At 51.3% G+C, this 24,427-nt stretch overlaps 1 long non-coding RNA gene across 3 annotated transcripts; it reads right to left on the bottom strand.

Annotated features, from left to right (window-relative positions):
* Positions 1-12,659: 12,659 nt before the first annotated feature.
* On the bottom strand, positions 12,660-15,110 carry LOC129525510 (uncharacterized). Of its 3 annotated transcripts, XR_010129220.1 has the most exons (3): positions 14,420-15,096; positions 13,587-13,696; positions 12,660-12,847 (listed from the first exon to the last, which is right to left on the bottom strand). It is a non-coding gene; the product is annotated as an uncharacterized lncRNA (long non-coding RNA). The 3 variants fall into 3 exon arrangements; XR_008669868.2 differs by having other exon boundaries at positions 13,587-15,110; XR_008669867.2 differs by lacking the exon at positions 13,587-13,696 and having other exon boundaries at positions 14,420-15,110.
* Between the last annotated feature and the right edge of the window lie 9,317 nt (positions 15,111-24,427).

The following is a 24,427-nucleotide window of genomic DNA, read 5'->3' as shown; positions in this document are numbered from 1 at the left end:
TGCTTTGCCCCTTCGTGCTGCGTGACACTGCTCTTTCCTGGATCTCTTCTACAACTTTCTAAGATTCTTTTCAGTCTGCTTCGTGGGTCCTCTTTTCTCCAGTAGATGCATGCACATTGGTTGGGATTTCCCATGGCTACCTGTGGCTATCCAATGCTGTCTTCCCTCCTCCCTCTGCACACTCCCCACTTCCAGCTAAGCTACACCCTCATGCCCATGACCCCAGATCTGCATATCCAGCCAAGGACTTTGTTCTGAGCTCCACCTTAAGTTCTCTGAGACCAAAGCAGGACTCTTGCTTCGCTCTGAGTCTGCTCACATTTCTGAAGATCCGATCCTGGAGAAGGGTGTCAACATTTCCCAGGCCTTCTGCCTCATTCTTAACACCCAGTCTGTCTTGCCAGGTTTCCTGCTTAAGCATGCATCTGCCCACCTCTAGCCCCACCCCCCCAACTCTAGCCCACCTTCCCCAACTTTTTTTTTTTTTTTTGAGATGGAGTCTTGCTCTGTCACCAGGCTGGAGTGCAATGGCGAGATCTTGGCTCTTTGCAACCTCCGACTCCCAAGTTCAAGCGATTCGCCTGCCTCTGCCTCCTGAGTAGCCGGGATTACAAGCGCCGCCATCTCGCCTGGCTAATTTTTGTATTTTTAGTAGAGACGGGGTTTCACCATGTTGGCCAGGCTGGTGTCGAACTCCTGACCTTGTGATCCTCCTGCCTTGGCCTCCTAAAGTACCGGGATTGCAGGCATGAGCCACCATGCCCGGCCTCTAGCCCCATTTTGGCTTCCTTAGATCAGGCTCTCACTTCTTGCTAGTCTCCCAGCTGGTTTCCCTTCAGCCAGTCCTGACCATAGCCGATCCATACTATCCATAGCAGCAAGAGTGGTCTTTTTATAAAATAAATCTTGTCCATCACTCCCTTACTTAAAATGCTTTAGTGGCTTCTCATCACTCAGGGTAAAATCTAAATTCTTTAACATAGCATAAAAAAATCCTTTATGCTCTGGTCCCATCTGTCAGCCGAACCTCATTTCCCCCGCCAAGCTCTCCTCTTTAAGCCATAGCAGCACTGCCGTTCATTGTCCAAACTCCCAGAACACAGCAGGCTTTCTTGTGACTCGACTTTTTTCTTGTGTCTTTGCACTTGCTCCTTCTTCTACCTACACTGCTCTTTCTCCACTTGTCCACCAGAAAACCTCCTATTCAGCTTTCCAGGCTCAACTCATGCCCTGTCTCCTCCTGGAGGCCTTCCCTGATTTCTCAAGGCAAATTCGAATGCTGTTTCCCCCACCTCCCCCTTCTGCATTCTGTACCTGCCTCCACTGCTAATGAGCATACTCGGCTGTGATTGCTTATTTGAAGTAGGAGCCTCTGCCCACCCCTGGAAGCCTAGACCTGTTGAAAGCAGTGTCTACACTTTTCATCTTTGTATGTCCTATACAAAGTATAGGCCCTGGCATATAATAAGCACTCAATAAACTTTTTTTTTTTTTTTGAGACAAAGTCTTGCTCTGTTGCCCAGGCTGGAGTGCAATGGCGCAATCTCAGCTCACTGCAACCCTGCCTCCTGGATTCAAGGGATTCTCCTGCCTCAGCCGCCTCAGTAGCTGGGATTACAGGTGCATACCAGTGCACCTGGCTAATTTTTGTATTTTTAGTAGAGACATGGTTTCACCATGTTGGCCAGGCTGGTCTTGAACTCCTGACCTCAGTTGATCCACCCACCTCGACCTCCCAAAGTGTTGAGATTATAGACATGAGCCACTGTGCCCGGCCTACATTCAAGAAACTTTTTGTCGTTGTTGCTGCTGTTTTTGAAACGGAGTTTCGTTCTGTTCTCCCAGGCTGGAGTGCAGTGGCACGATCTTGGCTCACTGCAACCTTCACCTCCTGGGTTCAAGTGATTCTCCTGTCTCAGTCTCCTGAGTAGCTGGGACTACATGCACCCACCACCATGCCTGGCTAATTTCTATATCTGTTAGGAGAGATGGGGTTTCCATGTTGGCCAGGGTACTCTCAATAAATGTTTAATTAGTAATCATGCCTAGCTTTTATGGAGCACTTTCAACGGGGCCAGGCCAAGTGCTAAAGCATTTTAACATCCCTTACATCACCGAGTTCACACAATCACCACTACCAGATGAGGTAGGTGTCATCATCCCTGTTTTAAAGATGAGAAAACTGAGACTGACAGAGGCTAGGTACCTCTCCCAAGCTAGTAAGTGACACAGAAGAGTCACGAACCATGTTCTTCCCCATGAGCGCATGCTGCTATTTGCAGGCAGTTACACAGGTAGAGTTTCAGGATGGCGAGTTCTGCGTCTGCTCTAAGGAACTGCCTTGCACACAGTCTGTCACACCCCAGGCCATTTAGTGTTTCCCTGTACCTATCAACTCAGGCCTTGAGGCCTGCACTTGGCAAACAAAATGTAGGCATTCCCTCTTCAGCCAGTCTTTGGTCCCATATCAAAGTCTTTTCTTGCCAATAGGGTCCCATAGTTGCTGCCCAGACCCTTCCTAGATTTGCTGCCCGACATCCTAGTCTCCTGGCTGTGAGTTCAGCTTCCTGCCCATGCAGACTCACAGTCAGCAGCGCTCTGTAATGCTTGATTTTCCAGCCTTGTCTAGCCAGTAGTTGGTTGCAAGCCTTTAGTTCTGAGGAGCAGCCCTGGTCCACAGCCTTGACTCTGAGCTGACCGCTTCCCGTATAGCCCCAGGACTGTCAGCCTGCCAGTCCCCTGCCCCTGTGCCCTCCTGGCCTTGCTCTGAGTCTCCTGGCCCTGAGTGCCGTGTCTGCTCACATGGACGGCAGCTCGGGCCAGACAGCTAGAGAAGACAGAGAGGTGAGGGGACATGTAGAAAAGACCCATAGTGTCTCCCAGCGAGGGCTATGCGGGTCTCCAGGAGTCCAGGTGAGACTGCCTCCTCAGGGTCCTCACCCCCACACCTGCGACCTAAAAGTGCACGCCTCTGTGCCTCTGCAGCCACCAGCCGGCTTTATGGGCTTTCTTCTTCGTCGTCTTTGTATACAAAGATGACTTTGTTTTATTCCCCAATATTTTGTTTTCTTTTTAAAAATATATATTTTAATAGTTTTGGGGGTACAGGTAGTTTTTGATTATGTGGATGAGTTCTTTAGTGGTGATTTCTGAGAGTTTGGTGCACCCGCCACCCGAGCAGTGTACACTGTACCCAGTGTGTACTCTTTCATCCCTCACCCCCTTCCCGCCCTTCCCTGCGAGTCCCCAGAGTCCCTTCTACCATTCCTATGCCTTTGTATCCCCATAGCTTAGCTCTCACTTATAAGTGAGAACATATGGCTTTGTTTTCCATCCCTGAGTTACTTCTCTTAGAATAATGATCTCCAGCTCCATCCAAGTTGATGCAAAGGCCCTTATTTTGTTCCGTTTTATGGCTGAGTAGTAGTCCATGGTGTATATATACTACATTTTCTTTTTTCTTTTTTTTTTTTCGAGACGGAGTTTTGCTCTTGTTGCCCAGGCTGGAGTGCAATGGCATGACCTCAGCTCACTGCAACCTCCGCCTCCCGGATTCAAGAGATTCTCTTGCCTCAGCCTCCCAAGTAGCTGGGATTACAGGCGGGTGCCACCACGACCAGCTAATTTTGTATTTTTAGTACAGATGGGGTTTCACCATGTTGGACAGGCTGGTCTTGAACTCCTGACCTCAGGTGATCGGCCCACGTCGGCCTCCCAAAGAGCTGGGATTACAGGCATGAGCCACTGTGCCTGGTCTACCACATTTGCTTAATTTGCTTGTTGGTTGATGGGCATTTAAGATGGCTCCTCTTTTTTTAGAGGTAAGATCTCACTATGTTGCCCAGGCTGGTCTCAAACTCCTGAGCTCAAGCAATCTGCCCACCTTGGCCTCCCAAAGTGCTGGGATCACAGACATGAACCACTGTGCCCAGTCCCCAGCTCCATATTTTTGCAATTGCGAATTCTTTCTGTGCTTTCTTCTTAGCCTCCGTTAGTTTCTCACTATGACAAAGTTACAGTGCAAGTAAAAGAAATATGCTCTTGCCTGACAGGATGAATATTCTGCATTTAGCTTTTATTGCTATTTTATTGAATAATTATTGTACCTGACTACAATTATTATATTAACAATACCCTCTTGACTGACAAGATGAATTTTTTCATTCAACTTTTATTGCTATTTTAATGAACAATTATTGTACCTGACTACAATTATTATAGTAACAATATGCAGTCATTGAATAAGGCTTGGGCTTTAGAAATATACAAAGTACAGATTAATCTGAACAGTGAAACTTTTAAATGATAATGCCTCAATTTTGTAGGTCGTTTTTATTATAATGCACTTTCTCACATATTCTGCTTCAACTCCGTAAATATGTTTTTTCCAGCTTTAACAAAGGGTGGGATTTTAAATCATGCCATCTCTGTCAGTCACTGTTGAAGGCAAGAGTGCTAGTGCTGGCGTCTTTATATATGGCATCTTATTAATCTTTACAGCAATCATGAAAGAGGGGAATTTCCCCCACTTTATAGAGAGAAGAAATGAGGTAAATTGCCCAGTCCTCCACAGCTAATAAGAGAAAAGCTGAGATCCGAAACCAGATCTGCCCGAAGCTCAAGCTTTGGTGCCTCTGCTGTGCCACTCTGCTGGATGCCAGGCCTGTCTTGGTCTGTAGCTGTCTCTCAAGGCAGGAATGGACGCTACCACCACCCCTGCCTCGGTGCTCCTGCATTTTCTTACGTATTAAACACAAATTCCTGGGGGTAACTTCCAGTCTCTTTGGCCTAAGTGATTTTTCCTGTGTTGTTCCCCTAGATTTAATACAGGCCTCCAGGTAACTGACATTTTCATCTGACTTCTTGTTAGGGATACCTGGCACTTACTGTAGGGCTGGCAGTCTCAAGACGCCACCCTTCCCAAGGAGAGGGCAAGGATACCTCCTGGGAAGCTCCCAGGGAAGGGTAAAGGCCAGCAGGGCCTCACTGAGAAGGTCCTTCCAGGACTAAGCGGGAGGCTTTACTGCCCAATTGTCGTCTCTGAATCTGCCATCTGGGTGGTGTTTTCCCCCTTAAACTATCCCGGCCCCGAAGGGACACAACTGTGAAAAGGATCCAGAGGATGGGGGGAGGGGGGCCTCTGTGGGGAAGTGGAAAGGATTTGGGGCCCGAGTTCTGATCTGTGAGGCCTATCCTTGGGGTTCGGGTCACCCCCTTCTTGCGGGAGGTTCTGCTGGTTGAGCCAGTGACTGGATCATGTCGAAGGTTTTTTTACTTCTGTAATGTTCCAAGTGTCTACAGTCTCGTTCCAGTGGTCCCCTCAGGATGAGTGGCTCTTAACAGAGCCCCCCCCCACCCCCCACCCCCCCGGGACTGGTGGGCTGCCCGAGGAAGCTCCAAGCCTGGGTCCAGGTCTCTGTGCACCTGAGGCCCCAGCTCATCCCCACACCCAGGCAGAGGGTGACAGTCTCAGGCACTACTCTGATGTAGCCTGTTTGAGGCTGGGGCCCAGTGGGAGCTGCACGTGGGACAGGGAGCAGTCCCCAGTTCCAGGAGAGAGCACGAGCAAGTGTGTCTGAGTGTGTGTAAGCGTGTGGTGTTTATTTATTCTAGGAGCTGTTGCTAAGTCAGACGTGTTTGCCAGCAGAGGGCTGCCTGAGTGCTGTGTTTGTTTACTCAGCACAGTGCAGGGAAGGGTGATTGGAGAGACAAGTGCAGGCTACAGCCGTTTGGTGGGGGGCACACAGCGTGAGATGAGAATTGGTCTTGGGGGCCGTCTGGCGTGGTCCCATTCTATGGGTGCTGCTGGCTGTTGAGAGCTGCCTTCCGGGACACAGGCCCTGCCTTCTTTGATGTGCCAGAGGCTCTCTCACTGACCCTCCTCCCAAGCGGGGTGGAGCTTCTCATTACCCCACAGGGCAGTGGGCCCTCCTTCCCTTCATGGGGCTGGGGGAGGGTTCCTGGCTACGGGGTCTCGGGGGTCCCTGAGAGAAAGTGGATAAAATGTGGGCAGTGGTATGAGAAGGAGACAGTGGGTTCCCAGTCCCATTCCTACCCTGTCCAAGAGCTTGTCCACCCTTAGTTAGGCTTGGCCTTTCCAATGGGCGATCACATCTTACCAAGACTGAAGTCCACTGCCTCCTAGTCTCCTGTCCTCAGTCTTCCAGGTTATAGATTGGTTATATATTCCCTATCTTCAGGAGAGAGTGTGTGAGAGAGAGAGAGAGAGGAGGAAGGCAAAACAGAGACCCTCCTGACTCCCTGTCCACCCTCAGCCACAGGCCAGAGGTAGGGACTGGCTGAATTTCAGGGTCAGGACTTCCCAGCTGGGTGGCCCCAGAGGCCTCTGCCTCCCTCTTCCTGCCCTAAGGCCCCAGCACCACGTCTGTAAGTCTCTGAGAGAGCCCTGGCTCCCCCGACACAGGCTGGCTGGCAGCCAGGGGTGGTGTTCTGGCTCCTGTACCAGCCAGATGGGGTGGCAGGAAGGCCCTGTTAATCCCCAGGGAGAAAGCTTCTTGGCAAACAGAAAAAAAGTGGCTGCCAGCACTATGTCCCTACCCTGGGACCATGAAACACCATACCCCGAAGTCTTTGGGGCAGATTTTGTGCCTCTGTATTCTGCCCACACCTTCCACGGCGCTTGGGCTGGGGTCCCAGCTGGGGCTATGGAGTAGGGAAGGGAGACCGGGTTCCCCCTTCTCAGGTTAAGGCTTTTCTGTAATGGACAGTTTGCCTCTGCTTCTCTCAAACACCCTAGGGAATTGTGAAGACAGGGTGCAGGCAGGCACTAGGCCCTCCTCTGGGCTCCAGCCATCTAGAGCTCTTATTTGCTCTGAACTTTCCTGATAGTGTTTGGAGAAGCAACTGGGATTGTCTGGGTCCTCCTTCTACCCCATCACTCCACCACCCACCTCTGCCCCCATCATCTCCCACCCCCACCACACACACCCAGCCTTCTGCCACTGAAGCTGCCTCTTCTGCTGGTGTGGCAAATAAGTGTGGAGAGAGTGAAACCAGATACAGAGAAGGCAGCCATCTGGGGATGTGGTGGGTGGTGTTCTGCTGAGCAGGCCTCCTGCTGTCCTCCCCCGGAACCAGGATGGTGGAGGTCCTGGGCCCAGCCTCGGTCTGCCTTTTCCCCTGCATGCCCAGCTGGTGTGCCACCTGTGAGGGGCTGACAGCTCCTTGCTCCTCTAGTGGTCCTGCCTTGGTCCTGGGTTTGGGGAACAGGATTCCCTGAGCCAGTCCCTCCCTACACTTGGCAGTTACTGGGGAAGCTGAGCACCAAGGGTTGAGCCATTTCTTGCTTTCCCTACCTGTCTCTGTCTCACCTCCATCCACATTCCTTGCAACATGGTACCAAAGTAAGGCTTTGAACTTGGGATTAGTGGGGTGAATTTCACTCTTCCCAACAGCAAAAATGGAAGCGAATCTGGTTTCATCTCAGTTTGTAAGATCCGTAGATTCCCAAGGGAGCTGGGAAACCTCACTTGGGTCTAGAAGGTTGTTTAAGGGCCGCTTCCAGACCTGGCTCATGCTCCCGATTGGTGGTGGGGGGTGGAGGGGTGCTGGCTGGGATTGTGGTCACTGAAGAGGGTCAGGAGCAAGGGTCGTTGGGTAGAACGGCACCCTTTGTCCCACTAGGCCACGAATTGGTTCTGGCATTCCCAAGGGGAATGCTCCAAGCCAAGTAAGGGCCACTGTGTCCGGGTGGACCATTCCCAAACCCATTTCTATCATGGATCATTTTCCAGAAACTTTCCAACATGGGAAATCACAACTGAAGCTGGTTGTTTAGATCGGAAAATCTGGGTGTAGTGTCATTAGAAAAACCAGAGTCTCCTCACATGAACCTTTGCCTGCAACCTCTCCCTGGCCTGCCTGCTGCTCTCTGCCTGAGTCACAACAGCATTCAACAGCTTGGACACAGAGCTTTACAATGTGCCAAGTGCTCCCACGTGCCCTGTGGCATTTACTCCGCCTAGCAGCCTGGAGAGATAAGTTAGTGTTAGCTCCACCCAGCAGAGGATGGAAGCCCTGGGAAGTCACGGGCCTCACCGAGGTTGTACAGGCAGTAGGTGGCAGGACTTGAAATCTCGCGTCTTTTCCACGGAATCTTTTCTGCCAGCAACCCAGAGAGTGCAGGGGGAATCCAAACAGTCTGGTGGGCACCGACTGTCTTGGCTGGCTTCCAGCTGGGCCTTTAGTGGTGACTTTGGCACGCCCGCCCCCCCAACCCTCTGTCAATCTTTAGGAGCTGGGGGAATGGGGGATGCTTTCTAGGAGGCTCTGCTCTCTTCTGAGATGTCCCCCTTACTTCCTTCCATTCTCGCAGGTGTGGGAGTCACTTTTCTGTGTGAATACCAGGCCAAACTTGTCCTTTTCTTCCTTTTCTCAGAGTCACCTGCCCCAAAGCGCCCCTGTTCCTCCCTCCCTTCTCTGCCTCTTCCCCCCGGATACCTTGCCCTTGCTTCGGGAGTGGAGGCAGTGTTGCCCCAGCAGAGGCACCGGCATTGCCAGGGTGTCCAGCTTCGCACATGGCCTCAGGCGCCCTCACGTTAGCTTTGGCTTCTTGATGGATCTTGAACTCCCTTGGGATGCTTTGTGGGCTCCTGAAGGACCTCCCAGGATGTCCCCTCTGTCCTCAGACCCTGCTATGTGACCTCAAACAGGAATTCAGACTCTTCTTGGCCTTCGTGTTCCTGAGCAGAAGGATATGGGTGCCCAAATCCAGACTCGGAGAGGCAGGAGTGAGGTGAGAGGCACAAAATGCACCTTTTTTTCCTGAGCAAAAATCTGCCTCAGGTCCACTTGTTTCCCAAGGGCAGCTGAGCCTTTCACCCGACGACCCGAGAACCCGCAGCCCCAGCCTCTCGGGGAAGGTGATTGTGCAAAAGCCAATTTTATCCTGAGTAATGCAACGAATATACTGGAGGGGGTGGGGCCACGGAAGGTTTTATCCAGAACACATGTTATTGCCACTATTCTAGTTATCTTGGATATTTCCTGCATGTTTGTCACCATGGCAACTGACAGCATGAAGCCTGTTTGCTGGGCCCTGGGGTCCGGCGCGGCAGCCATGTGGTGTCAATTTGGCCCTCTCTGCTTCCCCCAGCTCCTGTCTCTCTGTCATGCTGCTTTTGGTCTTCGCCTCTGTCTCCACCCGCCTGTCTCTGGGCCTCTCTGTTTTCTTCTTCCAGGAAATAGCTGCCCCTGCATCCCTCGGTGACATAGGTATAGACAGTGTCCAGCTACTGCCACCCTAAGCCTCCCCTTAGTCCACACAGACAGTCTGTGACTAAGGGTGTTCCAGAATGGATGGGAAAGTTGTGTGGCAGGGGATAGGCAAGAGATCGGCCTTCAGTGGAGAAAGGGCTCAGCTCGGCTCTGGGCTCATGGTTCAAAATAAGCCCATGCTACCTACTGCTAGGCTAGGGGCTAAAGATCCCTTGAGAAGGTGGGTTTGGGATGTGGGTTTCTCATCCTGATGTTTCCTGTGTGTGGGAGTGAGGGGTCTCCATCACTCAGAGCCTTCCTTCCCTAGGCTTTTGGAGAAGACATAGGTAGAATGGCAGAGAGGGGTCTCAAATTCACAGAAGAGAAGCCAAGGAGAGAGGAGCTTGACAGCTAAGGGGCAGTGAGGTCTCTCAGCACTCTGGGCTGCCTGGGAACCTCAAATCCCCAGTCCTTTCTCCCAGGTCTCTGGGATGTGGCAAGGACAGGGTGTGGCAAAGACATGGCCAATGGCAGTGTCCCTCCATGGGGACACCAGGCAACAGGGAGGGTGTTGACAATAACAGCCTGCGAGGGAGCTGTGCCAGCAGCTTGGAAAAAGCGCCGCGAGCAGACAGGCGGCTCCATGGGAGATGAGGGCATCTTCTGGCCCCTCTCTCCACCCCCAGGTCTGGCTTCTCTTCATGCTGGGAAGCCCAGGACTGGGCAGCTCTTGCCAGCCACTCTCCTTCAAGTTTTCTGCATCCACACTGCAGAGGCCTTCCCAGGCCACCTTCCCAACCTCTACATTTGTCATGTGCTGTTTCTTATCATGCCCAATCCCCAGTCCCCACGCAAGGTGGCCTGGAAATCATCATGGATCCAGAGCCCCATGCGGGGCTGGCACCCACTGCGGGACTGCTTGGAGGAGAGAGGAGGGGCCAGGGAGGTGGAATAGGGTCCAGAACCTGCCCTGGCCACAGCTCCTGCAGGCTCAGCTCCAAGGCATGAGGGAGTCTGGAGTGAGATAGGAGAGCTGGGGCAAGGCAGCCATCATGCTGGGCCTCGAGAGCACCGGCCCCGTGGCCAGCATCCCAGAGGGTGCTGCAAACCAGCCTTCTTTTGGGTCAGCATCATTCCAAGGAGGTCCAATTCTCTGGATGGGACGGGGCATTGGGAAAAGTCAAAGGGCAGCCGCAGTGTGGCTCTGGGGCTCAGTCCATTGCGTTCAGGGACCCTGTGGGTTCTGGGGGCCACAAGGGCGAAGGGAAGGGACTACCAAGAATTGGGTGGTGTGGTGGGGCTCGAGTCGTACTGGAAATGCTGGAGTCTGCATGTTTGTGTCTCCCCAGAATTCATGTGTTGAAACAAAATCCCCAGTGTGATGGTATTGGGAGGTGGGGTCCCTGGGAGGTGATTAGGTCACGGAGGCAGAGCCCCTGGGAATGGGGTTAGTGCACTTATGAAACAGGCCCCAGAGAGCTGCCCTGCCTCCCTTACCATGTGAGGATATAGCAAGAGGCCACCATCTATGAACCGGGAAATGGGCCCTCGCTAGACACTGAGTCCCTTTCACAGGAGGCTACACAAGCCCGACTGAGCGGGGCTCCATTGGGCTGATGAGGGAAAGGAAGCTCTCCCTCCCAAAGCTCTGGAAGATACTGAAACCCAGGCAAAGAGACAACCCAAGGCTGCTGTGTTGTAGAGGAGAGTCACCAAGGACCCTGGGACCCAGAGTGTGGAGGGCATAGATGCAGGACGCAGGTAGCAAGAGCCAGAGTGTGCAGCCTTGGATGGTGCCAGAGAGGCCTGGGCATTGGACAGATAGCTGAGAGGGGCAGCAAGGGTTCTGGGCAGGCGTCAGGCAGGCTTTGCTCAGGGAGGCTGGCTTTGACATACTTGTGCCTGTGGAGCTGGGCATGGAGCTGCCAGTGGGCCAGACTGGGAGAGACATGCCAGGTCACCCCAGCCTCGGGGACAGTCCCTCTTTCCAGTGCCAAGGGTCCAGCCAGAGTCTCCAGCTTGACTCAGAGTCTAAGGCAGTAGACGTTAGTCCTCACACTGCTCTGTTACCCAGAATGAGTCAATGACCTTCTATGGGCCTCTGTTTTCTGTTTGACTAATGAGGCTGGGGCGAGAAAGAACTGAGTTGCAGAGGAGGGAGTGGGTGCCCCTGGAGAAGGAGGTGGGCCTTGGAGGCTGAGAAGGGCAGGGAGGTTTGAGACGGCTGCAGAGGGCTCCAGAGACAGGCCTCCAGCTCACACCTCGAGGGCGAAGAGATTCTTCTGGAGTGGAGAGGAAGAGCCTCTGCACCCGTCCCCATCCTCCCAGTCCTCCCCACGGAGACCACAACTCAAGACCCAGCTGTCCCCTCCCAGTGACTCAGGCTTTGGCTGCCCTCCTGCCCACACCCAAGCCCTGTCCAGTGCCCCATAACAGGAAGGGCTGTGGTGTGAGAGAGGAGGAGGGGAAGGCTGCCCCGCCAAGGGCCTCCATGTCCAAGGAGCCATCTAGGTGGAGGAGTCCTTTGCACCCTCCTGGCCTTGTCACCCTGTGCCACCTCAGGAATGTGGGTTTGGGCTGAGGTGGGACTCTATCCTCCTCCCTCTGCACTGATCATGGAAGGCCACTTGTTTCTCATTAGCAAACTGCAGGATGTCACCACCATAGGGTGGATGTGCATTTTTGTCCTCTTTGCTGGAATGGTGGATCCTCTTTGCTGGAACGGTGGATCCTCTTTGCTGGAACGGTGGGGTGTGTGGGCTGAGCCAGGGACAGGGCAGAGGCGGTCAGAAGAGCTGACCAGAGCCTTGTGGGACCCAGGGCAGGGGCTGTGGTTATATGGGGCAAAGCTATTTGGAGGCCACAGGACACCACTGTCCCTGCTAGAACCAAGGGCAGCTATGCTAAGATTTGGAGAAGAGGGAAAGGCAGAACCAATGGCACTGTGATTGTGATTTTTGGCAATAATTGTGGGCATTGATAATCATAACTAGCATTCATTTATTGAGGACCAGCCTGTGCTAGGTGGTTCATATATGTTATTTCTTTAATTCTCTCAATAACTCTATTTTACAGATGAGAAAACTGAGGCTCAAAAGGGTAAATAAATGACCTCGTTTTCACAGCAATTAAGCATTCAAACCAAGATCTGGACCCAGGTTGTCTGATATTTATGACTTTTCTTTTATTATGCCACATTGCCTCCTCTAGCCCAGTTGTTTTTTTTTGTTTGTTTTGTTTTGTTTTTTTGTTTTTTGTTTTTTTTTTTTTTGAGACAGTCTCACTCTGTCCCCAGGCTGGAGTGCAGCAGCGCAATCTCAGCTCACTGCGACCTCTGCCTCCTGGGTTCAAGCGATTCTCCTGCCTCAGCCTCTTGTGTAGCTGGGATTACAGGCACCTGCCACTACATTCAGCTAATTTTTGTATTTTCAGTACAGACAGGGTATTTTTTGTAATTTTGTATTTTCAGCATGTTGGCCAGGCTGGTTTCAAACTCCTAACCTCAGGAGATTTACTTGTCTTGGCCTCCCAAAGTGCTGGGATTATAGGCATGAGCCACCGGGCCTGGCCTCTAGCCCGGTTCTTCACCTTTTTGTGCCACGGATGCAGTCCGAAGTCCATGGGCCCCTTCCTAGAATAATTTAAAAAAATAGATTAGATTTACAAAGGAACCCAATTATATTAAAATGTGGTTATCAAAACATTAAACACATGTGTGATATAGTAATATATGTGCTTTTTAACTAACACATGAAATAACAAGATTTCTGCCAGGCACGGTGGCTCACGCCTGTAATTCCAGCACTTTGGGAGGCCAAGGCGGGTGGATCACCTGAGGTCAGGAGTTCAAGACCAGCCTGGCCAACATGGGGAAACCCTGTCTCTACTAAAAATATGAAAATTAGCTGGGCGTGGTGGCAGGCACCTATAACCCCAGCTACTCGGGAGGCTGAGGCAGGAGAATTGCTTGAATCCGGTGGGCGGAGGTTGCAGTGAGCCAAGATTGTACCACTGCACTCCAGCCTGGGCGAAAGAGAAAAATTCTGTCTCAAAAAAGAGAAAAAAAAGAAAGAAAGAAAGAAATAAGATCTAATAACTACCATAATTTCAAAATAGTGATGAATGTAAATACTATTTTGTATTATCAGCAAAAGCTGTAATGTGATTTTTCTTAACCTTTCTTTTTTTATTGTTATACTTTTTTCTGGGGTACATGTGCAGAACGTGCAGGTTTATTACATAGGTATACACGTGCCATGGTGGTTTGCTGCACCCATCAATCCATCATCTACGTTAGGTATTTCTCCTAATGCTACCCCTCCCCTAATCCCCCACCCCATGACAGGCCCCGGTGTGTGATATTCCCCTACCTGTGTCCATGTGCTCTCATTGTTCAACTCCCACTTATGAGTGAGAACATGTGGTGTTTGGTTTTCTGTTCCTGTGTGAGTTTGCTGAGAATGATGCTTCATCCATGTCCCTGCAAAGAACATGAACTCATCCTTTTTTATGGCTGTATAGTATTCCATGGTGTATATGTGCCACATTTTCTTTATCCAGTCTATAATTGATGGACATTTGGGTTGGTTCCAAGTCTTTGCTATTGTGAACAGTGCTGCAGTAAACTTACGTGTGCATGTATCTTTATAGTAGAATGATTTATAATCCTTTGGGTATATACCCAGTAATGGGATTGCTGGGTCAAATGGTATTTCTGGTTCTAGATCCTTGAGGAATCACCACACTGCCTTTGGCAATGGTTGCACTAATTTACACTCCCACCAACAGTGTAAAAGCATTCCTATTTCTCAACAGCCTATTTATCAAACAGTTGTTTCCTGACTTTTTAATGATTGCCATTCCCATTGAAAAGCTGTAATGTGATTTATATTGGTAACAATAACATAAGTACTGACAATGCCTATATTCTTAATTGAAGGAAATATTTAAGTTAGACAGTAGTGAAAATGAAGGTGTACGGATTTTCCCATCTGAGGTCACAGATCCCTGAACTCTATGTATGGGCTCCAGGTGAGGAAAGTTGCTACAATTTGTGTGCAGCTATTGGGTGGGTTCGTTGGAAACCCTCTCTTTTTTGTCTGGTTGGAGGGAGTGTGCAAACCACTTCCAGTCTGGGGAACGCTGTGCCAGTTGGGGACATCTTGAGTGAGTCTATGCCCCACCGACTCTGTCCGTGCCTTACCTGGGATTTAAGGTTGCCAGATTTAGCAGACAAAATGACAGAAGACCCAGTTAAATTTGACTGATGCTTTTTCAGTCCATGTCCTGTGCGATATTTGAGACATACTCACTGTATTATTTTTCTATTGCTCTGTAACAAATGACCACAGACCGAACAGCCTAAACACAAATTCCATAGCTGGAAGTTCTGCAGGTCAGCATGGCTCAGCTGCGTCCTCTGCGGAGAGTCTCACAGGCTGCAGTAGAGATGTCCGGGGGCTGCGCTCCTTTCTGGAGGCTCTGGGATGTGTCGGCTCCCAGCTCGTTCAGGTTGCTGGCTGGATTCATTTTCTTGTGGTTGGAGGGCTGAGGTCCCTCTTTGCTTGCTGCCTCTCAGCTGAGGCTGTTCTCAGCTTCAGAGGCCATCCACATTCCTGGCCAGGTGTCTCCAAGCTATCTCCAAAAGCACGTTTCTCATCTCTGACTTCCCCTCCACCCCGGCCAAAGAAAACTGCTCTTGAAGGGTTCCTGAGATCATAGTAGGCTCCTCCAGGTCATCTCTTTTTTGTCACATGACATAACAATCGCACTAGTAACGCCCAGAAACAAGAGTCATGGGACTGCCCTACAAGTCTGCTTGCCACTTACACTAAACACACATGGGCTGCTTCTCTGAAATGAAAACTGCACTTGCCATCCCTGCTGGGATTAGATGCACTGTGGACCTTGCCTCATGACCTGGGGCAATTCTTTTCTCATCTGGCCCTCAGTTACCCCCTCAGACAACTCCACCGAATTATCTAAAATCTGCATGCATGGACTGGGCACCAGCCACCACGGGGCGTGACACGTACATGACCCTTTTTCTGCCTTTAGGGTCTCACAGTCTAAAGGTGGAGACTGAGATACACATAAGCAAAAGGCTGAGAAATACGGTGCCAGGCTGGGCGCAGTGGTTCACCCCTGTAATCCCAGCACTTTGGGAGGCTGAGGTGGGCGGATCACTTGAGGCCAGGAATTTGAGGACGGCTGGGGCAACATGGCGAAACTCCATCTCTACTAAAAAGACAATAATTAGCCAGGTCTGCCACCTGTAGTCCCAGCTACTTGGGAGGCCGAGGGCAGGGGATCGCTTGAGCCTGGGAGGTGGAGGCTGAGGTGAGCTGAGATCCCACCACCGTACTCCAGTCTGGGCAATTGAGCGAGACCCTATCTCAAAAGAAAAAAAAAGAAAAGTGGCCTGATGGCGGAGATGGGGGCTGAGGGTGAGGAGACGGATAATCAACAGGCCATGGAGAACAGCAGAGGGAGGGAGAGTGGCTGCTATTCAACTGGAGAAGGGACAGAGGGGAGACTGGAACAGCTCGCAGGTGGGTGTGATTAGGACAGAACCTCAAGACTTGGACAGGAACAAGTGGGGAACAGCAACAGCGAAGGCCCGGTGGCGAGGAGTCCTGGTTCCCCCTGGGAGTGGTATATGCAGCTGAAGGATAGGGTGCCTGGGGCCTGGGAGTGTGGGGAGAAAGGAGGAGGGGACACAGTTCTGAGAGAGAGGTGGGGCCGGCCCGGAGGCCTCAATAGCTGCAGGAGCAGGGGGGTGGGAGAGTCCACGATGGCCACGGTGCTCACGTGGGAACAGAGCCACTGCAGCAAGGATACAGCTTCCTCGGCTCTGGCAGGAAATAAGGTCCTGTGGACCAGGCAGTTGGGAGACAGCCTTAAGTGGTGGACAGAGCTCTGGCCAGAGACAGGAGTCCTGGGTGCTGGCTTTGCCAGTTACTCATGGCGGGACTCTGGGCATGCTTGGAACATGGGAGTCCCAGCTGGGAGCCAGTGTGCTTGGAGCAGAGCAGGGAAGTGGCACAGTGCGTGCAGCGATCACACAGGGCCTCATGGGCCACTAACAGGACTCTGGCTTGTATCCTGGGAACGGCTGCCTTTGAGCAGAGCCCTACGTGACCTGATTCAAGCTAAATGGAGAATTGCAGCTGCCTTGTGAACAGCCCATGTGCCCAGTGCTGCCGGGCAGCCCGAGTGGAGCGCGAGAACTGCACCGGAGGCTCCCTACCCTAGAGACTTGCCGCGCACCCGGGAGAAGCCACAGGGCAGTGTGTGTAGTGCTCAGAGCCAGGGCTTTCAAGACAGAAGATCCCAGGTCTGTGGGCTTGATGGCCTCAACGGTGACATGGTGCTGGTAGCACCCTACATTGTTGGGTTATGGTGCATGACAAATTGCCTGGCACAGAGTAGGCACTGAAAATAATAGTAGCTAGTTATTTACATAATAATACAGGGTAGCAGAGCTCCTCATGAGAGGTGCAGGTGCTGGTGTTGGTGGTGCCGGAGGGACATAGGCTAACCTCCAAAGATGGCAGGACCTGGAGTCTCAGGTAGATGAAAGAGGAATGGGAGATGGAGCCCCGGACCTGGCAGGAAGAAGCGCAGTGCGTTCTCCACAGAGACACGAGGGTGAGGCCAGCATGAAATCTCAAATGGAAGCCTCCAGAAGCTGGTCGGGGTTGGGGGGAGATGCAGGAGAGGGCATGGGCAGGTGCAGAATTAAGCTGGTGAGGAGGCCAGATTCTGAAAAGCATGAATGTGAGTTGTCTAATTGGAGGTGACAGGGAGTGGGAGAGGGACCAGAGGCAGTGGGAGGGAGAGCGTGACAGACCCACAGCTGGGCTCAGCTCTTTCCCATCCCCGAGAAGAGTGGGAGGGGTCGGGGGAGGGGACCTGGGCAGGTGTCCAGGCATCCGGGAGCCCGGACTGCTATGCAGGAGGAGGTAGTCCTGTTTCTCCTGAAACCTGATCTTTCAGGCAGCTGTCCCCCCTCAGCCTGACAGAGCAGGGCACATTCTTTCCCCAGGCATCATTCTCACCGGCCTCCCCCAAGGCTGGCTCTTTGAAAAGACAGAGCCTGGTCCGGGAAAGGAATGGAAATGGCAGGGCCCCCACGCATGTCCCAGGGAGCCCCTGAGGGGAAGTGCCCCTCTGGTGCAGGCAGTCCCTGACTTTCTCTCTTCCCACCTTAGAGTCTGCAAGCAGAAAGCCAAGGCCTCTACATTTGGGTCTGTGCAGCCTCTTAGGCTCTAGGCCAGTGATTCCCAGCCTGGACTTACCCAGTTCCTAAATGTCCCATAGGTAGCAAAGGAGGTTGGAGAGCTATTTTAGTGTTTATGAAAAATCTCCTAGAAATCATATATTTCTGCACTAAAGCTAATTTCTAGTCATTCTTCCGATAACAGCGTCAATGGCAACCCTCTAGGAAGCTTTCCTACCTGTGTGAGTCAGGTAGGTTCCCAGCCGGAACAGACGAGTCCTGCAAATGGGGTAACTGAGGAGAGTTTAAGAAGGGACTATTGACAATGTGTTTGGCTGGATTAAAGGACACCAACAAGGGGTGATGAAACAGCTAGCAACAGCAGCTGAAGTCCTCGTTCCACCATAAGTCCACAGGAATAAGAGAAGGGGGTAGCTACCAGAACTTTGCAAGACCTATAGCTGTAAGAAGGGGCCTCCTGACAGGCTCTGTGGCCTTCAGTAGAGGACCACAGCCACAGCAGCCCCCAGATCCATGGTGGCTGATCAGGGAGGAAGCTGACCTCCTCCCCCTCCTGCCAGGGAATCCCACTGGCAAAAACTCAACTGGAAGAGACAGAGCAGAGGAGGGCGGTTGGCACAGTCCTTCGAGTGAGCCTGGGGCATGCAGCAGGGTGGGTGCAGGTGCAGAGTGCATCTGGAGGGACAGAAGGAGAACATCTAGTCCACCTCCCAAGGCTGTGACCCCGGAACCCTGTGCTCGCCTGGTATGTAATGCTGTATTGCGATTGACTGTTTCCTTGTCTGTATCTCCTCCAAGACTCAACTCTCCTGGAGGGCAGGGGCTGTGCTTTGTTCACACATACTCAATAAACTCCACTGGGTAAAATAAATAACAAGGCTGCTCAGATTCACCGTAACATCACATTTCTCTGCTTGGGATGCAATTAAATCATCTCCATGTGGAAGCAGCGGTTATCTTCTGCCATCAGCAGCTTCGGATTACCAGGTCTGTAGGCCCAACTAGTAAAACACAGGCCAGCAAAGTTAATTAGTCATTTAATGAATTCAATTTGTCTAACAGACAAAAATCCTTCAACACAAGTCATGAGGCGAGAGTGAGAACAATAAAAGGAGTCCTCCCTGCTGAAAATCTCTGAAAACACCCCCTCAGCCATGAGGGCTGGGCTATTTCGAGGGTGTTCACATTTCTTGTGTAACTCAGAGCAGGCCAAAGTATGGTTCTCCCAGGCCAGCCAAGCCCTCAATTTCAAATACATCTTTGTGGACCAGCCCCTATGGGTCTGCCTGCCTCTCTCGGTCTCTGCTGCCCCTATACAGCCCGGGCCACCAATCGATACCTCCAAGCTATCCGCTGCCTAAGAAGCACCAAGAGTCTCACCACCTTCCATCCCTGGCCAGCCTCACCTCCTTTCTTCTCTTTGCCCAGTACCCCAGATCTCATCATGCTTCTGCTCAAAACCTCATAATAGCTTCTGGTTTCACTTAGAATGCAGTCCACGTTCCTTATCAGGCTGGGCTCCTCCCCGCCCACTTCACAGTTGCACTTGGGCTCTCAGCCAGGACTGTTTCCCTGCCTCCTGCTCCTTGCTAAGACTGCGGGTCTCAGTTTCAATGTCATTTACTCAGAGGAGCCTTCTCAGAGTCTTCTGTTATGTTCTCACGATGGCCTGTGCTTTTCCACCACAGCGCTCCGTGCAACTGGGAAAACTCACTGCAACTCATTGTGCGATTAAACAGGGCCTGCCTGTCCATGCTGCTGCGAGCTTCGTGAGAGCAGGTACCTGGACTGCTTTCTCAACTGCTGGATCCCCAGTGGCCTGGTCAGTTACCTTCACTACACATGTGTTGGACAAATAACAAAGTAAAGGTCTTTCCTGGAATGCCAACAAGCTTGCTGGGGAGACAAAAGCTGACATATAAAACTCTTCAGAACAGCACAGGGTGATTTGGGTAAAGCTATCTCCAGATACCTTGGCCCTTGTTCTTGGAGTTTTAGGAATTCAGAGAAAGGAAGAAAGGATCTGAAGGACCTAGTGAAGACTCTCCTTGAGGCCACTCATTTCAGGGAAGCGAAGGGAAGAGGGTGGGAGAAGTAGCTTTTGTTGTGTACCCAACAGACCAGAAATCTATAATACAATATCTTTTTCAAGCCTCATGATTGGCTGAGTTTTACAAATGAGGAAATTAAGGACAGAGATGTAAAGTAAGTCATCCAAGGTCACACAGCAAGGAGGTGGCAGAGCCAAGAACCGACCCAGGCGGGTCAGATTCAAGCTTGCGTTCCTGCCACTAGGCATAGGACAGGAAGTGGGGTGGTAAGATGTCACCCCTAGGCCAAGGGGGCAGTGGTTTAAATGGGGGCTCAGGTCAGAAAAGCATCCTATCTATGGTAATGCGGGAACCTGGCTTTGTTCTGATACTGAACTCAGATCTGAGATGCCACCCAGGTGTATGTTATATGGGTTCTGAGAGGTCCAGCAGCAAGCAGGGCTGTTGGGCCCACCCCAGAGCAGCTGTACGCCCTTGGAGATGGCCTGAAATTGGCCAAGCTCTGGAATGAGGGTCTGGGCATTGCTCCCAGCATCTGACCTTGGAAGGAAGCAGAAGCAGAGCTGTGGTTTTGGAGATTTCCCTTCCCCAACGGAGACCCATTGCAGCCTGTTATGAAGGACCCAGCACAGGTAGAGAGAGCCAACAAGGTGGAATGGGGGGCTCTGGCTTGGTGAGATGGGGGAGGAGAAACAGGGGGTCACTCCTGCCAAGCTGACCTCAGCTGGGTAATGTGATCAGCCTGTCATGGTTCTGAGCCCTGATTTGGGAAGAACAAAGAGGCCAGGCCCCTCTGCCTCCTCTAGCCCAGGAATGCAGCTGGGGGCCAGGCCGTGACCAATCGGGAATGCAGGTTGGGAGCGCAGCGAATGCAGTTTGTAGAGCAAGGCTTTCATGCATTGATGGGAGCCCCACTCACAAAGCCAGGCTGACATGCCCCCGCGCTTCCAACTTTGATATCCCAGCCCCGCCTTGGGGGAGCCGCACATCCCCAAGCTGTCTGTGCCCAACTGCCCCGCTGTGGCCCTCGAGTGATGATGGGGTGAAGAGTGGAGAGCTCAGATCCCAACTCCCTCAACCCCACCAGGATTCCTAGACACCAATATCTCCTTGTCCGTCTCTCTCCACCTCGGGATGCCTGAGGAATGGACAGGGGGAAACAGCCTCCCTCCAGCTCCTGAGGGCTGAGAGAGATGGATGGAGAGACAGAAAGATGGACCACAAGAGAGGCTGCGGGCCTCAGGCAGCCCCTGCTCTGAGCAGGTCACAGAAACTCCTTGAGGCCACCCACTCCAGGGAAATGAACAATGTTAGAGGTAGGGGTTTCACTCCTGGCTCGGACATCTGAATACTTTCTGCATTCCAGAGCTGCTAGCTCCCCTTCTCCAGCCCCAGCCTCTTTTCCCACTGGCCGATTCACTCAGTGTGGGGTCCTTCAGGACTGCCCTTTTCTGCCTTCTCAATTATCCACTGCCCCCTCCCTCCTGGTGTCTCTGTGCTCCTGCGCTTCCTCTCCTCCTGGGTGTTAATAATGACAGTGCTTTACAGTTTACAAAGCACAATCACCTGCAGTAACTCGTTTGATTCTTATAGGAGCCCTGTGCAGCAGGGACTCTGATCCTCATTGCATGCAGGAAGAGAAGAAGGAAGAGGAGGTGGAGGCTTGATGAGGAGGTCGTGGCCTGTGATGGCAAGAGTGAGATGGGGAGAATGTCCAGGGGGAGAAGTAAGGGCCAGGAGCTTGAAGGAACTGTGAAATAGAGCTATTTCGCCTTGAATGTATCCATGTTTGCCTGCTTTATCCTGGCTCCGTGAGGAAAGTTTGCTCTCATAAAAAGACCTGAAAAACACACTGAAATGCAAATGACTGAGGACAGCTTTCAAATGGTGCCTCTCAAAGAAGGTAGTTCTTTATTACAAATGCAATCTCGGCGAGGAGATGCTGGAGAATCTCTACCTTTAGAAGAGTCAATCAAGTCAAGAAGATGGAGCAAAGGGCTTCCCAGAGAGGTCCTTGGCCTTCCAAGAGTTCAAAGAGTCCCAGCCAGAATTCATAAAGAGGCGAATATGAGAAAAGAAAGCCCCGAGTCACTCTGATTTCCTCTCCCAGCGACACAAAACATTAGAAGCAGAGGCACCTTAGAAATGATCTAGACCTTTGGTTAAAAACGAGATTCTCTATTGTCTCTGCCACTTGCATTCTTTCAGGCCCTCTGGCAGCTCCTAGGTTTTTGTCATCCCAGTTTCCTAATGAGAAAACAGGGCTTCCCTCTCCTGGATTCAGTGAGAACATTCCCAGCAAAGGATTCTGCATTGGTCCAGCTTAAGGGGTGCCCACGACCCCAGGACCAAGCACGGCAGCCCTGAAAATAGAAGACCCGGTGGATGCCTGGACTACAGGGTAAAGGATGCTGCCAAGGAGAGGGTTTCCCATGAGGAAAACATCACAGACACTGCCCCTGGGTGGCTAATGAGCTGGGCAACCACCCCAAGTTGAGTCACTACAAAGTGAACTTTCACTACAGCATTGTTTGTAATAATGAAATTTTATAAACTATCCACATGTTTATCAACAGGGAAACAAGTGAATACATTGGGATATCTCTTAGGAAATTCTATGCAGCTGTGAAAAAGATTGAGGTAGAACTGTACATCTCTAGATGAAAAATCTCTATAATACAGTAAGTTTTTTTAAAAAGCATGCTTCAGTCATCTGGGCGCAGTGGCTCATGCCTGTAATCCTAGCACTTTGGGAGGCCGAGGTAGGCAGATCATGGGGTCAGGAGTTCAAGACCAGCCTGGCCAACATGGTGAAACCTCGTTTCTACTAAAAATACAAAAAATTAGCCGGGCGTGGTGATGGGCACTTATAATCCCAGCTACTCGGGAGGCTGAGCCAGGAGAATCGCTTGAACCTGGGAGGTAGAAGTTGCAGTGAACCGAGATCACACCATTGCACCCCAGCCCAGTGACAGTATAAGACTCCGTCTCAAAAAAATAAATAAAAATAAAAAATAAAAAAGCTTGCTTCAAGGCAGTCTGCACAGTATCATCTCATTTATGTAAGATGAAGCAAAATAAAGGCCTATGTTTTTATAGATTTATGGACAGTATTTAAAATTCATTCTTTAAAAGCTTGAAGGGCTATACACCTCTATATTCATGTTTATTTTTAAAATTTTTAACAAAGGCATATATTGCTTTTGTTTTAAAAAAATGAATAGAAATGAAAAGGAAAAAGTCTAATGCTTGTATTTTGTGCTAAGGAATACGCAGTACAAAGAAATTAAATGACCGGCACAAGATCGTATGCAGAAAAATAAGTGATATTTAGACCCCGATCTTCTAGCCGCCCAGGAGGTGGACTTTCTTTAAGCATCCATCTGGTCTAGCTGCAGGGATGGGAGGGTCGTGAGGCTGCCAGGGGAACCCAGGCCACATGGCAGCAGGGATGTGTCTGCGAGGAAGGAGCAAAGCCTGAAGTTGAGGAAAGGAGTGGATGTTGATCCTTTCTGCATCTTCCTGATGCCAGGGCCTCTTCCTATCACTCCCTGCTCTGCAAGCTTACACTGGCCAGAGGACACAGACATCTGAGGGCCAGGAATAGGTTAAGCCAGAACCTGCTCTGGAGAGGAAAAGGCCTTACTCTCCTGGAACATGAAAGGAGCTCAGTGGCTTCTCACTCCTGAGAAGTGAAGAGGCTCAGGTCTGAATCAATTAGAGTCTCTATCTAAAATGTAAACCAGGTTCCCAACCAAATGCCCCTTTTCCCTCATCCTGGTCTTGTAGTCTCATGAAGAAAAAGAGAACCTTTGGAACTGGTGCCTTTTGGAGGCCACAGCTGTTTGCTCCGTGGGGGCCCTGCCCTGTGGAGAGTGCTGGCAGCTCCGCCAGTCCCCTTCCTCACTCTCAGGTTCCACTGACACAAACCCACCAGCAACCCAATGCCCAGGCTAACTCCTCCTCACTCCAGAGCCTCTGCCCAGCACCCTAGGCCTCTGATAGGAGTCATGCGGGGGAAATTTGGGGAGTAGAAGCCCCCAGCACTAATCTCAAACGCCTAAGATGCCCCCACCCCTACCATGTCTTCACAATTCAGGGTACCCAGATTTCTAGTGTCCCTCCAGCCAAACATGGTTTTGATTCCATTACCCTCTCCACTGTTCCACATTTTCTGGATACCCTCCTGGTCTCTGCACCATAAGCTTCCCTCCTGATCATTCCCTGATATCCTGTCTCTTTAGCTAGTCTCGCTTGCTCTGAAATCTGATGTGAAGGTAATTCTGTTCCAGTATTTTCTGGCTAGGTGACCTTATAGCACTTATGGCAAATTTATTTTTTAGGGACAAATAATAATTGTGTGTATTTATGGGGTGACAACTTTCTTAATATTCCTGTCTGGGCTTCAGTTTCTCATAAGAAGGGAATTAAAGTGAGGAATAACTGAAGCAATATATTGCAGCCCAGGGTGGAGCTAAGTGTCAGGCCCCTTTCCTGGGGCTCCTCTGTGCCTCATTCTGACAGTCAATGAAGGGAAATAAGGAGCGGAAAACGAGGAGGGAGCTGGGGAGAGGAGACCACGGGGGAGCTGAAACCAGGAGGAAGTGTTTGCTGAGGGAGAAGTTGGGAATTCTGGCTGACAACAAACCTGGAGATGGGCTATTCCAGAGGAGGACGTGGTCCGAGCCATGGACACCAGGGCAGGAGAACAGGCCGGTGCACGGTGAAGCGTACTTTGAACCTGACAGTGGCTGATGTGGCCGAGTGGTGAGCTCTGAGGTTAGATCACCTTAGGCCAAAATGTGAAGCAAAGGTTTTGAGGCCTTGGCTCATGGTGAAAGCAATTTGGGGGAAGTAGTGGGGGAGCAGGGCTCTACCACATACCACCCACTGTGAGGCCTGGAGCAAGAACTTCTCT

Source organism: Gorilla gorilla, chromosome 9 (assembly GCF_029281585.2).
Source record: "Gorilla gorilla gorilla isolate KB3781 chromosome 9, NHGRI_mGorGor1-v2.1_pri, whole genome shotgun sequence".
In the NCBI taxonomy this organism is placed as follows: Eukaryota; Metazoa; Chordata; class Mammalia; order Primates; family Hominidae; genus Gorilla; species Gorilla gorilla.
The sequence above is the reverse complement of the archived record's forward strand: the minus strand, read 5'-3'. Positions and strand labels throughout refer to the sequence as shown.